Here is a 14,041-nt window from a genome sequence, read left to right as displayed (position 1 = left end):
TACCCAATGCTAACCTATGAGAGGGGCAGACCTCACAGTAGTGAAAAATGTAATAGACTGTTTGATACTACTAGGACATACAAACTACCACAGTACATGTCTTACCTTTTACTTACATAGCATGATGCCCCTAGGACTACCTAGGGCCTACCTTAGGGGTTACTGATATGTAATAAAATTGGAGTTTAAGGCTTGGCAAGTAGTTTTAAATGCCAAGTCGAAGTGGCAGTACACTGCAGCACAGGCACTGCAGTAGCAGGCTTGAGACAGGTTTGAAATGCTATTTCTTTGGGCGGCACAATCAGTCCCTGGGTATATGGTATACCACTTTACAAGGGGCTTTCAAGTAAATTAAATCTGTCACTCAGGTATACTCCAATTATACACATGATTAGGGAAGAAGCGCGTGCACTTCAGCACTGATTAGTAGCGATAAAGTGATCAGAGTCCTAAGGCCAACAAAAAGATACAGCAAAATGCGGAGGTGAAAAGCAATAAGGTGGGGTTGGGACCACCTTAAGAATGCAAGGTCTAACAAAAACGAACTAAGGATAACATGAGTAAAACATCAGGTTTCTCTACAGCATTTGGTGAGACAAGTGGGCCTTCTTTTATCTTCCATAAATGCAATCCTTCCCGGACCCCTTTATTATATAGCTCTTCAAGGAAAAAATATAAAGCACTTACAAAGGAGCCTCAAATACTCAAAGATGGTAGACTTCTTTAATATGGGACATATACTAAAAGCAGCACGAAAACAGAGTGCAATAGGGTCCAAAAAACTTGAGTGACCCATGAGAGTATGCATGCAAGCCTATGGTATTCCAAACTAGAGATATACACATGCAATTTTTGTTTTTAGGAGAGAATGTGCCTGCTGAAAAAAACCTTATTTTTAAAAAGTGCATTGCAGAATATCAGGAATTTGCTGTGGGACACCTTGAAAACTTGCATACAGATTATGTGCACACACCTTGCAGTCAGTTGTTGTGGCCGAGTGGTTAAGGCGATGGACTTGAAATCCATTGGGGTCTCCCTGCGCAGGTTCGAATCCTGCCGACAACTAGAATCTTTTTAACATCGGCTACAATTTCAGAAGTTAACCTTTAGTATTTCTTCCATGTCAGTTTTATAAATAGGTGGCTTATTTTGGTGTCACTATTGCCATATCACATATTTATTATCGCTCCCCCTTTCATATCTTTGCTATAACTCTCGTCCTTCATTAGCGCTGGTGCAAACGCTTCAAATTATTATACCCTGGCTCTCTCGGTCATACCTGTGCATGCACTTGAAACTTACTTTACCAATAAAAGAAGCAAATAGAGAAATAAAATAAAAGTGCTAGCTGGATTAGGCAAACACACTTCATAAAACTGCATTTTCTTTTCTATTCTCCCCCGTATTACTAGCTTAACTGCTCCCTGTGTAATTTCTCTTAACCTGCTGTTCCTGGAAGAGAATTTCATCTACAAGCTCTTTCTGTGTTTTTTCCTAGTCTTTTCTTTCCCTTTTCTTAGATTTGTAACTGTTCCTTTACGTGCTCTATTTAGGCGCCATTAATCTCATTTGAGCTCCTTGTACCTGCTGCTGTTTTCTCCACACCTCATACTGTCTTTTCCCTCTTTCTCTCTTTCTCTGCGGTTGGTGGCTACTTTCCAAAGCGTCTGATGCCCCAATGTTCCTTCGTCTTGTTGTCAGACGTGAATTTGAAAAGCAACAAAATTAACAAGCCTTTACCACTCACACATGGCAGAAGTTTATACTTTAATTCAATGAGCTAAGAAAAGTGTGTTGTTGGGCCCCTACGAGCCATGGTGCTTGCTTCATCATAATTAGGCATGCAGTCATTAGCCACAGCTCTGATTATGGGTCACTGAGGTCAGTTTCAATAATTCCTCAAAAACCTAACCATGCAGTCCCCCCTAACTGTGTAGTTATCTTGCTTTACTGCTGTTTGTGTGATTAGCTGGGAGGAGCTCACGGCAGCATCCTCCCAATAAAAGTGTAGATGGTCCGTTCCTTAACTCTTTCTTGCTTCACATACAGATGGCTTGAGGAGGTACAGGGGAGATGCAGGTCTAATAAACAGAATAGAATATCTGCGCCAGGTGTGTTTCTCTGCATTGGTGTCCCATCACAGGCCCACCAGTGTATGTGTGATCTTTGACTCCTGCCAGTTCACAAGCAGGCGGCCAGGAAACGGTTTCAGTTTATCAACCACTGAGGAGATAAAGCCTTTGTATAAGGAATGAGGAAGCAATGAACACATTCAGCGTGTCACAGGAGTAGCCCTGAGTGTTCCGAATTATAATTTCTTCATGTCACTGTACGTTATTGAGCCCAAGTAGCTCGCCGTGATCGTATAGTGGTTAGTACTCTGCGTTGTGGCCGCAGCAACCTCGCTTCGAATCCGAGTCCCGGCATTGTGGTTGGCAATGTCACGGCAGTTGGGTTTTTCCTTTACAGAATTCCCAAATGTACCAGTTGTTTTTGTAAAATGTCTATTAAAAACAGATCCTTTTCAATATTTAAACGATCTAACAACAAATTATTTAAACACACATGATTATAAGATGTAGGTATACTGTACTTACTGACATAAATTATCGTTCTTGAACATATTTGCGGTAAGGGGAGCGGAGCTCTCCCCCAGGCCAATCAGAATGCAGATGAATGCAGTTGCTGTTGAGTGACCTGTGTTGTGGCTGTCTACAGGGAATGCACATATGTAGCTGTCTCGCAGCCCAATCCAGACGTCAATCGAAGACAGGTTTCAATGCAAATAGAGCAGTAAGTGCAGAGAAATGCTCACTCTCTAAAAATGGCATTTATACAATAGTAAGATTAAATCCAACCTCACCAGTAGATAGGATTTATCAATAAATAAATAAAGCTTCTCCTCTCTGATATGGAATTACCCCCCAAAAAGTATAAGGGAATACCCAATGCTAACCTATGAGAGGGGCAGACCTCACAGTAGTGAAAAATGTAATAGACTGTTTGATACTACTAGGACATACAAACTACCACAGTACATGTCTTACCTTTTACTTACATAGCATGATGCCCCTAGGACTACCTAGGGCCTACCTTAGGGGTTACTGATATGTAATAAAATTGGAGTTTAAGGCTTGGCAAGTAGTTTTAAATGCCAAGTCGAAGTGGCAGTACACTGCAGCACAGGCACTGCAGTAGCAGGCTTGAGACAGGTTTGAAATGCTATTTCTTTGGGCGGCACAATCAGTCCCTGGGTATATGGTATACCACTTTACAAGGGGCTTTCAAGTAAATTAAATCTGTCACTCAGGTATACTCCAATTATACACATGATTAGGGAAGAAGCGCGTGCACTTCAGCACTGATTAGTAGCGATAAAGTGATCAGAGTCCTAAGGCCAACAAAAAGATACAGCAAAATGCGGAGGTGAAAAGCAATAAGGTGGGGTTGGGACCACCTTAAGAATGCAAGGTCTAACAAAAACGAACTAAGGATAACATGAGTAAAACATCAGGTTTCTCTACAGCATTTGGTGAGACAAGTGGGCCTTCTTTTATCTTCCATAAATGCAATCCTTCCCGGACCCCTTTATTATATAGCTCTTCAAGGAAAAAATATAAAGCACTTACAAAGGAGCCTCAAATACTCAAAGATGGTAGACTTCTTTAATATGGGACATATACTAAAAGCAGCACGAAAACAGAGTGCAATAGGGTCCAAAAAACTTGAGTGACCCATGAGAGTATGCATGCAAGCCTATGGTATTCCAAACTAGAGATATACACATGCAATTTTTGTTTTTAGGAGAGAATGTGCCTGCTGAAAAAAACCTTATTTTTAAAAAGTGCATTGCAGAATATCAGGAATTTGCTGTGGGACACCTTGAAAACTTGCATACAGATTATGTGCACACACCTTGCAGTCAGTTGTTGTGGCCGAGTGGTTAAGGCGATGGACTTGAAATCCATTGGGGTCTCCCTGCGCAGGTTCGAATCCTGCCGACAACTAGAATCTTTTTAACATCGGCTACAATTTCAGAAGTTAACCTTTAGTATTTCTTCCATGTCAGTTTTATAAATAGGTGGCTTATTTTGGTGTCACTATTGCCATATCACATATTTATTATCGCTCCCCCTTTCATATCTTTGCTATAACTCTCGTCCTTCATTAGCGCTGGTGCAAACGCTTCAAATTATTATACCCTGGCTCTCTCGGTCATACCTGTGCATGCACTTGAAACTTACTTTACCAATAAAAGAAGCAAATAGAGAAATAAAATAAAAGTGCTAGCTGGATTAGGCAAACACACTTCATAAAACTGCATTTTCTTTTCTATTCTCCCCCGTATTACTAGCTTAACTGCTCCCTGTGTAATTTCTCTTAACCTGCTGTTCCTGGAAGAGAATTTCATCTACAAGCTCTTTCTGTGTTTTTTCCTAGTCTTTTCTTTCCCTTTTCTTAGATTTGTAACTGTTCCTTTACGTGCTCTATTTAGGCGCCATTAATCTCATTTGAGCTCCTTGTACCTGCTGCTGTTTTCTCCACACCTCATACTGTCTTTTCCCTCTTTCTCTCTTTCTCTGCGGTTGGTGGCTACTTTCCAAAGCGTCTGATGCCCCAATGTTCCTTCGTCTTGTTGTCAGACGTGAATTTGAAAAGCAACAAAATTAACAAGCCTTTACCACTCACACATGGCAGAAGTTTATACTTTAATTCAATGAGCTAAGAAAAGTGTGTTGTTGGGCCCCTACGAGCCATGGTGCTTGCTTCATCATAATTAGGCATGCAGTCATTAGCCACAGCTCTGATTATGGGTCACTGAGGTCAGTTTCAATAATTCCTCAAAAACCTAACCATGCAGTCCCCCCTAACTGTGTAGTTATCTTGCTTTACTGCTGTTTGTGTGATTAGCTGGGAGGAGCTCACGGCAGCATCCTCCCAATAAAAGTGTAGATGGTCCGTTCCTTAACTCTTTCTTGCTTCACATACAGATGGCTTGAGGAGGTACAGGGGAGATGCAGGTCTAATAAACAGAATAGAATATCTGCGCCAGGTGTGTTTCTCTGCATTGGTGTCCCATCACAGGCCCACCAGTGTATGTGTGATCTTTGACTCCTGCCAGTTCACAAGCAGGCGGCCAGGAAACGGTTTCAGTTTATCAACCACTGAGGAGATAAAGCCTTTGTATAAGGAATGAGGAAGCAATGAACACATTCAGCGTGTCACAGGAGTAGCCCTGAGTGTTCCGAATTATAATTTCTTCATGTCACTGTACGTTATTGAGCCCAAGTAGCTCGCCGTGATCGTATAGTGGTTAGTACTCTGCGTTGTGGCCGCAGCAACCTCGGTTCGAATCCGAGTCACGGCATTGTGGTTGGCAATGTCACAGCAGTTGGGTTTTTCCTTTACAGAATTCCCAAATGTACCAGTTGTTTTTGTAAAATGTCTATTAAAAACAGATCCTTTTCAATATTTAAACGATCTAACAACAAATTATTTAAACACACATGATTATAAGATGTAGGTATACTGTACTTACTGACATAAATTATCGTTCTTGAACATATTTGCGGTAAGGGGAGCGGAGCTCTCCCCCAGGCCAATCAGAATGCAGATGAATGCAGTTGCAGTGAGTGACCTGTGTTGTGGCTGTCTACAGGGAATGCACATATGTAGCTGTCTCGCAGCCCAATCCAGACGTCAATCGAAGACAGGTTTCAATGCAAATAGAGCAGTAAGTGCAGAGAAATGCTCACTCTCTAAAAATGGCATTTATACAATAGTAAGATTAAATCCAACCTCACCAGTAGATAGGATTTATCAATAAATAAATAAAGCTTCTCCTCTCTGATATGGAATTACCCCCCAAAAAGTATAAGGGAATACCCAATGCTAACCTATGAGAGGGGCAGACCTCACAGTAGTGAAAAATGTAATAGACTGTTTGATACTACTAGGACATACAAACTACCACAGTACATGTCTTACCTTTTACTTACATAGCATGATGCCCCTAGGACTACCTAGGGCCTACCTTAGGGGTTACTGATATGTAATAAAATTGGAGTTTAAGGCTTGGCAAGTAGTTTTAAATGCCAAGTCGAAGTGGCAGTACACTGCAGCACAGGCACTGCAGTAGCAGGCTTGAGACAGGTTTGAAATGCTATTTCTTTGGGCGGCACAATCAGTCCCTGGGTATATGGTATACCACTTTACAAGGGGCTTTCAAGTAAATTAAATCTGTCAGTCAGGTATACTCCAATTATACACATGATTAGGGAAGAAGCACGTGCACTTCAGCACTGATTAGTAGCGATAAAGTGATCAGAGTCCTAAGGCCAACAAAAAGATACAGCAAAATGCGGAGGTGAAAAGCAATAAGGTGGGGTTGGGACCACCTTAAGAATGCAAGGTCTAACAAAAACGAACTAAGGATAACATGAGTAAAACATCAGGTTTCTCTACAGCATTTGGTGAGACAAGTGGGCCTTCTTTTATCTTCCATAAATGCAATCCTTCCCGGACCCCTTTATTATATAGCTCTTCAAGGAAAAAATATAAAGCACTTACAAAGGAGCCTCAAATACTCAAAGATGGTAGACTTCTTTAATATGGGACATATACTAAAAGCAGCACGAAAACAGAGTGCAATAGGGTCCAAAAAACTTGAGTGACCCATGAGAGTATGCATGCAAGCCTATGGTATTCCAAACTAGAGATATACGCATGCAATTTTTGTTTTTAGGAGAGAATGTGCCTGCTGAAAAAAACCTTATTTTTAAAAAGTGCATTGCAGAATATCAGGAATTTGCTGTGGGACACCTTGAAAACTTGCATACAGATTATGTGCACACACCTTGCAGTCAGTTGTTGTGGCCGAGTGGTTAAGGCGATGAACTAGAAATCCATTGGGGTCTCCCTGCGCAGGTTCGAATCCTGCCGACAACGAGAATCTTTTTAACATCGGCTACAATTTCAGAAGTTAACCTTTAGTATTTCTTCCATGTCAGTTTTATAAATAGGTGGCTTATTTTGGTGTCACTATTGCCATATCACATATTTATTATCGCTCCCCCTTTCATATCTTTGCTATAACTCTCGTCCTTCATTAGCGCTGGTGCAAACGCTTCAAATTATTATACCCTGGCTCTCTCGGTCATACCTGTGCATGCACTTGAAACTTACTTTACCAATAAAAGAAGCAAATAGAGAAATAAAATAAAAGTGCTAGCTGGATTAGGCAAACACACTTCATAAAACTGCATTTTCTTTTCTATTCTCCCCCGTGTTACAAGCTTAACTGCTCCCTGTGTAATTTCTCTTAACCTGCTGTTCCTGGAAGAGAATTTCATCTACAAGCTCTTTCTGTGATTTTTCCTAGTCTTTTCTTTCCCTTTTCTTAGATTTGTAACTTTTCCTTTACGTGCTCTATTTAGGCGCCATTAATCTCATTTGAGCTCCTTGTACCTGCTGCTGTTTTCTCCACACCTCATACTGTCTTTTCCCTCTTTCTCTCTTTCTCTGCGGTTGGTGGCTACTTTCCAAAGCGTCTGATGCCCCAATGTTCCTTCGTCTTGTTGTCAGACGTGAATTTGAAAAGCAACAAAATTAACAAGCCTTTACCACTCACACATGGCAGAAGTTTATACTTTAATTCAATGAGCTAAGAAAAGTGTGTTGTTGGGCCCCTACGAGCCATGGTGCTTGCTTCATCATATTTAGGCATGCAGTCATTAGCCACAGCTCTGATTATGGGTCACTGAGGTCAGTTTCAATAATTCCTCAAAAACCTAACCATGCAGTCCCCCCTAACTGTGTAGGTATCTTGCTTTACTGCTGTTTGTGTGATTAGCTGGGAGGAGCTCACGGCAGCATCCTCCCAATAAAAGTGTAGATGGACCGTTCCTTAACTCTTTCTTGCTTCACATACAGATGGCTTGAGGAGGTACAGGGGAGATGCAGGTCTAATAAACAGAATAGAATATCTGCGCCAGGTGTGTTTCTCTGCATTGGTGTCCCATCACAGGCCCACCAGTGTATGTGTGATCTTTGACTCCTGCCAGTTCACAAGCAGGTGGCCAGGAAACGGTTTCAGCCTATCAACCACTGAGGAGATAAAGCCTTTGTATAAGGAATGAGGAAGCAATGAACACATTCAGCCTATCACAGGAGTAGCCCTGAGTGTTCCGAATTATAATTTCTTCATGTCACTGTACGTTATTGAGCCCAAGTAGCTCGCCGTGATCGTATAGTGGTTAGTACTCTGCGTTGTGGCCGCAGCAACCTCGGTTCGAATCCGAGTCACGGCATTGTGGTTGGCAATGTCACGGCAGTTGGGTTTTTCTTTTACAGAATTCCTAAATGTACCAGTTGTTTTTGTAAAATGTCTATTAAAACAGATCCTTTTCAATATTTAAACGATCTAACAACAAATTATTTAAACACACATGATTATAAGATGTAGGTATACTGTACTTACTGACATAAATTATCGTTCTTGAACATATTTGCGGTAAGGGGAGCGGAGCTCTCCCCCAGGCCAATCAGAATGCAGATGAATGCAGTTGCAGTTGAGTGACCTGTGTTGTGGCTGTCTACAGGGAATGCACATATGTAGCTGTCTCGCAGCCCAATCCAGACGTCAATCGAAGACAGGTTTCAATGCAAATAGAGCAGTAAGTGCAGAGAAATGCTCACTCTCTAAAAATGGCATTTATACAATAGTAAGATTAAATCCAACCTCACCAGTAGATAGGATTTATCAATAAATAAATAAAGCTTCTCCTCTCTGATATGGAATTACCCCCCAAAAAGTATAAGGGAATACCCAATGCTAACCTATGAGAGGGGCAGACCTCACAGTAGTGAAAAATGTAATAGACTGTTTGATACTACTAGGACATACAAAATACCACAGTACATGTCTTACCTTTTACTTACATAGCATGATGCCCCTAGGACTACCTAGGGCCTACCTTAGGGGTTACAGATATGTAATAAAATTGGAGTTTAAGGCTTGGCAAGTAGTTTTAAATGCCAAGTCGAAGTGGCAGTACACTGCAGCACAGGCACTGCAGTAGCAGGCTTGAGACAGGTTTGAAATGCTATTTCTTTGGGTGGCACAATCAGTCCATGGGTATATGGTATACCACTTTACAAGGGGCTTTCAAGTAAATTAAATCTGTCAGTCAGGTATACTCCAATTATACACATGATTAGGGAAGAAGCACGTGCACTTCAGCACTGATTAGTAGCGATAAAGTGATCAGAGTCCTAAGGCCAACAAAAAGATACAGCAAAATGCGGAGGTGAAAAGCAATAAGGTGGGGTTGGGACCACCTTAAGAATGCAAGGTCTAACAAAAACGAACTAAGGATAACATGAGTAAAACATCAGGTTTCTCTACAGCATTTGGTGAGACAAGTGGGCCTTCTTTTATCTTCCATAAATGCAATCTTTCCCGGACCCCTTTATTATATAGCTCTTCAAGGAAAAAATATAAAGCACTTACAAAGGAGCCTGAAATACTCAAAGATGGTAGACTTCTGTAATATGGGCCATATACTAAAAGCAGCACGAAAACAGAGTGCAATAGGGTCCAAAAAACTTGAGCGACCCATGAGAGTATGCATGCAAGCCTATGGTATTCCAAACTAGAGATATACGCATGCAATTTTTGTTTTTAGGAGAGAATGTGCCTGCTGAAAAAAACATTATTTTTAAAAAGTGCATTGCAGAATATCAGGAATTTGCTGTGGGACACCTTGAAAACTTGCATACAGATTATGTGCACACGCCTCACAGTCAGTTGTTGTGGCCGAGTGGTTAAGGCGATGGACTAGAAATCCATTGGGGTCTCCCCGCGCAGGTTCGAATCCTGCCGACAACGAGAATCTTTTTAACATCGGCTACAATTTCAGAAGTTAACCTTTAGTATTTCTTCCATGTCAGTTTTATAAATAGGTGGCTTATTTTGGTGTCACTATTGCCATATCACATATTTATTATCGCTCCCCCTTTCATATCTTTGCTATAACTCTCGTCCTTCATTAGCGCTGGTGCAAACGCTTCAAATTATTATACCCTGGCTCTCTCGGTCATACCTGTGCATGCACTTGAAACTTACTTTACCAATAAAAGAAGCAAATAGAGAAATAAAATAAAAGTGCTAGCTGGATTAGGCAAACACACTTCATAAAACTGCATTTTCTTTTCTAATCTCCCCCGTGTTACAAGCTTAACTGCTCCCTGTGTAATTTCCCTTAACCTGCTGTTCCTGGAAGAGAATTTCATCTACAAGCTCTTTCTGTGTTTTTTCCTAGTCTTTTCTTTCCCTTTTCTTAGATTTGTAACTGTTCCTTTACGTGCTCTATTTAGGCGCCATTAATCTCATTTGAGCTCCTTGTACCTGCTGCTGTTTTCTCCACACCTCATACTGTCTTTTCCCTCTTTCTCTCTTTCTCTGCGGTTGGTGGCTACTTTCCAAAGCGTCTGATGCCCCAATGTTCCTTCGTCTTGTTGTCAGACGTGAATTTGAAAAGCAACAAAATTAACAAGCCTTTACCACTCACACATGGCAGAAGTTTATACTTTAATTCAATGAGCTAAGAAAAGTGTGTTGTGGGGCCCCTACGAGCCATGGTGCTTGCTTCATCATAATTAGGCATGCAGTCATTAGCCACAGCTCTGATTATGGGTCACTGAGGTCAGTTTCAATAATTCCTCAAAAACCTAACCATGCAGTCCCCCCTAACTGTGTAGTTATCTTGCTTTACTGCTGTTTGTGTGATTAGCTGGGAGGAGCTCACGGCAGCATCCTCCCAATAAAAGTGTAGATGGACCGTTCCTTAACTCTTTCTTGCTTCACATACAGATGGCTTGAGGAGGTACAGGGGAGATGCAGGTCTAATAAACAGAATAGAATATCTGCGCCAGGTGTGTTTCTCTGCATTGGTGTCCCATCACAGGCCCACCAGTGTATGTGTGATCTTTGACTCCTGCCAGTTCACAAGCAGGCGGCCAGGAAACGGTTTCAGCCTATCAACCACTGAGGAGATAAAGCCTTTGTATAAGGAATGAGGAAGCAATGAACACATTCAGCCTATCACAGGAGTAGCCCTGAGTGTTCCGAATTATAATTTCTTCATGTCACTGTACGTTATTGAGCCCAAGTAGCTCGCCGTGATCGTATAGTGGTTAGTACTCTGCGTTGTGGCCGCAGCAACCTCGGTTCGAATCCGAGTCACGGCATTGTGGTTGGCAATGTCACGGCAGTTGGGTTTTTCCTTTACAGAATTCCCAAATGTACCAGTTGTTTTTGTAAAATGTCTATTAAAAACAGATCCTTTTCAATATTTCAACGATCTAACGACAAATTATTTAAACACACATGATTATAAGATGTAGGTATACTGTACTTACTGACATAAATTATCGTTCTTGAACATATTTGCGGTAAGGGGAGCGGAGCTCTCCCCCAGGCCAATCAGAATGCAGATGAATGCAGTTGCAGTTGAGTGACCTGTGTTGTGGCTGTCTACAGGGAATGCACATATGTACCTGTCTCGCAGCCCAATCCAGACATCAATTGAAGACAGGTTTTGATGCAAATAGAGCAGTAAGTGCAGAGAAATGCTCACTCTCTAAAAATGGCATTTATACAATAGTAAGATTAAATCCAACCTCACCAGTAGATAGGATTTATCAATAAATAAATAAAGCTTCTCCTCTCTGATATGGAATTACCCCCCAAAAAGTATAAGGGAATACCCAATGCTAACCTATGAGAGGGGCAGACCTCACAGTAGTGAAAAATGTAATAGACTGTTTGATACTACTAGGACATACAAACTACCACAGTACATGTCTTACCTTTTACTTACATAGCATGATGCCCCTAGGACTACCTAGGGCCTACCTTAGGGGTTACTGATATGTAATAAAATTGGAGTTTAAGGCTTGGCAAGTAGTTTTAAATGCCAAGTCGAAGTGGCAGTACACTGCAGCACAGGCACTGCAGTAGCAGGCTTGAGACAGGTTTGAAATGCTATTTCTTTGGGTGGCACAATCAGTCCCTGGGTATATGGTATACCACTTTACAAGGGGCTTTCAAGTAAATTAAATCTGTCAGTCAGGTATACTCCAATTATACACATGATTAGGGAAGAAGCACGTGCACTTCAGCTATGATTAGTAGCGATAAAGTGATCAGAGTCCTAAGGCCAACAAAAAGATACAGCAAAATGCGGAGGTGAAAAGCAATAAGGTGGGGTTGGGACCACCTTAAGAATGCAAGGTCTAACAAAAACGAACTAAGGATAACATGAGTAAAACATCAGGTTTCTCTACAGCATTTGGTGAGACAAGTGGGCCTTCTTTTATCTTCCATAAATGCATTCTTTCCCGGACCCCTTTATTATATAGCTCTTCAAGGAAAAAATATAAAGCACTTACAAAGGAGCCTGAAATACTCAAAGATGGTAGACTTCTGTAATATGGGCCATATACTAAAAGCAGCACGAAAACAGAGTGCAATAGGGTCCAAAAAACTTGAGCGACCCATGAGAGTATGCATGCAAGCCTATGGTATTCCAAACTAGAGATATACGCATTCAATTTTTGTTTTTAGGAGAGAATGTGCCTGCTGAAAAAAACATTATTTTTAAAAAGTGCATTGCAGAATATCAGGAATTTGCTGTGGGACACCTTGAAAACTTGCATACAGATTATGTGCACACACCTCACAGTCAGTTGTTGTGGCCGAGTGGTTAAGGCGATGGACTAGAAATCAATTGGGGTCTCCCCGCGTAGGTTCGAATCCTGCCGACAACGAGAAACTTTTTAACATCGGCTACAATTTCAGGAGTTAACCTTTAGTATTTCTTCAATGTCAGTTTTATAAATAGGTGGCTTATTTTGGTGTCACTATTGCCATATCACATATTTATTATCGCTCCCCCTTTCATATCTTTGCTATAACTCTCGTCCTTCATTAGCGCTGGTGCAAACGCTTCAAATTATTATACCCTGGCTCTCTCGGTCATACCTGTGCATGCACTTGAAACTTACTTTACCAATAAAAGAAGCAAATAGAGAAATAAAATAAAAGTGCTAGCTGGATTAGGCAAACACACTTCATAAAACTGCATTTTCTTTTCTATTCTCCCCCGTGTTACAAGCTTAACTGCTCCCTGTGTAATTTCTCTTAACCTGCTGTTCCTGGAAGAGAATTTCTTCTACAAGTTCTTTCTGTGTTTTTTCCTAGTCTTTTCTTTCCCTTTTCTTAGATTTGTAACTGTTCCTTTACGTGCTCTATTTAGGCGCCATTAATCTCATTTGAGCTCCTTGTACCTGCTTCTGTTTTCTCCACACCTCATACTGTCTTTTCCCTCTTTCTCTCTTTCTCTGCGGTTGGTGGCTACTTTCCAAAGCGTCTGATGCCCCAATGTTCCTTCGTCTTGTTGTCAGACGTGAATTTGAAAAGCAACAAAATTAACAAGCCTTTACCACTCACACATGGTAGAAGTTTATACTTTAATTCAATGAGCTAAGAAAAGTGTGTTGTGGGGCCCCTACGAGCCATGGTGCTTGCTTCATCATAATTAGGCATGCAGTCATTAGCCACAGCTCTGATCATGGGTCACTGAGGTCAGTTTCAATAATTCCTCAAAAACCTAACCATGCAGTCCCCCCTAACTGTGTAGTTATCTTGCTTTACTGCTGTTTGTGTGATTAGCTGGGAGGAGCTCACGGCAGCATCTTCCCAATAAAAGTGTAGATGGACTGTTCCTTAACTCTTTCTTGCTTCACATACAGATGGCTTGAGGAGGTACAGGGGAGATGCAGGTCTAATAAACAGAATAGAATATCTGCGCCAGGTGTGTTTCTCTGCATTGGTGTCCCATCACAGGCCCACCAGTGTATGTGTGATCTTTGACTCCTGCCAGTTAAAAGCAGGCGGCCAGGAAACGGTTTCAGTCTATCAACCACTGAGGAGATAAAGCCTTTGTATAAGGAATGAGGAAGCAATGAACACATTCAG

The 14,041-nt window shown here is 41.4% G+C and overlaps 6 non-coding genes across 6 annotated transcripts; all 6 read left to right on the top strand.

Annotated features, from left to right (window-relative positions):
• The first annotated feature begins 983 nt into the window (after positions 1–983).
• Positions 984–1,065, top strand: TRNAS-UGA (transfer RNA serine (anticodon UGA)). Its single transcript has one exon. It is a non-coding gene; the product is annotated as a tRNA-Ser (tRNA).
• Positions 1,066–3,925: 2,860 nt separating this feature from the next.
• Positions 3,926–4,007, top strand: TRNAS-UGA (transfer RNA serine (anticodon UGA)). The gene has a single exon. It is a non-coding gene; the product is annotated as a tRNA-Ser (tRNA).
• A 1,289-nt stretch (positions 4,008–5,296) lies between these two features.
• On the top strand, positions 5,297–5,368 carry TRNAH-GUG (transfer RNA histidin (anticodon GUG)). The gene has a single exon. It is a non-coding gene; the product is annotated as a tRNA-His (tRNA).
• Positions 5,369–8,237: 2,869 nt separating this feature from the next.
• On the top strand, positions 8,238–8,309 carry TRNAH-GUG (transfer RNA histidin (anticodon GUG)). The gene has a single exon. It is a non-coding gene; the product is annotated as a tRNA-His (tRNA).
• Positions 8,310–9,807: 1,498 nt separating this feature from the next.
• TRNAS-AGA (transfer RNA serine (anticodon AGA)) lies at positions 9,808–9,889 on the top strand. Its single transcript has one exon. It is a non-coding gene; the product is annotated as a tRNA-Ser (tRNA).
• Positions 9,890–11,178: 1,289 nt separating this feature from the next.
• Positions 11,179–11,250, top strand: TRNAH-GUG (transfer RNA histidin (anticodon GUG)). Its single transcript has one exon. It is a non-coding gene; the product is annotated as a tRNA-His (tRNA).
• Positions 11,251–14,041: the final 2,791 nt, after the last annotated feature.

This window comes from Lissotriton vulgaris, chromosome 1_1 (assembly GCF_964263255.1).
Source record: "Lissotriton vulgaris chromosome 1_1, aLisVul1.2, whole genome shotgun sequence".
Taxonomy (NCBI): domain Eukaryota; kingdom Metazoa; phylum Chordata; class Amphibia; order Caudata; family Salamandridae; genus Lissotriton; species Lissotriton vulgaris.
The sequence above is the reverse complement of the archived record's forward strand: the minus strand, read 5'-3'. Positions and strand labels throughout refer to the sequence as shown.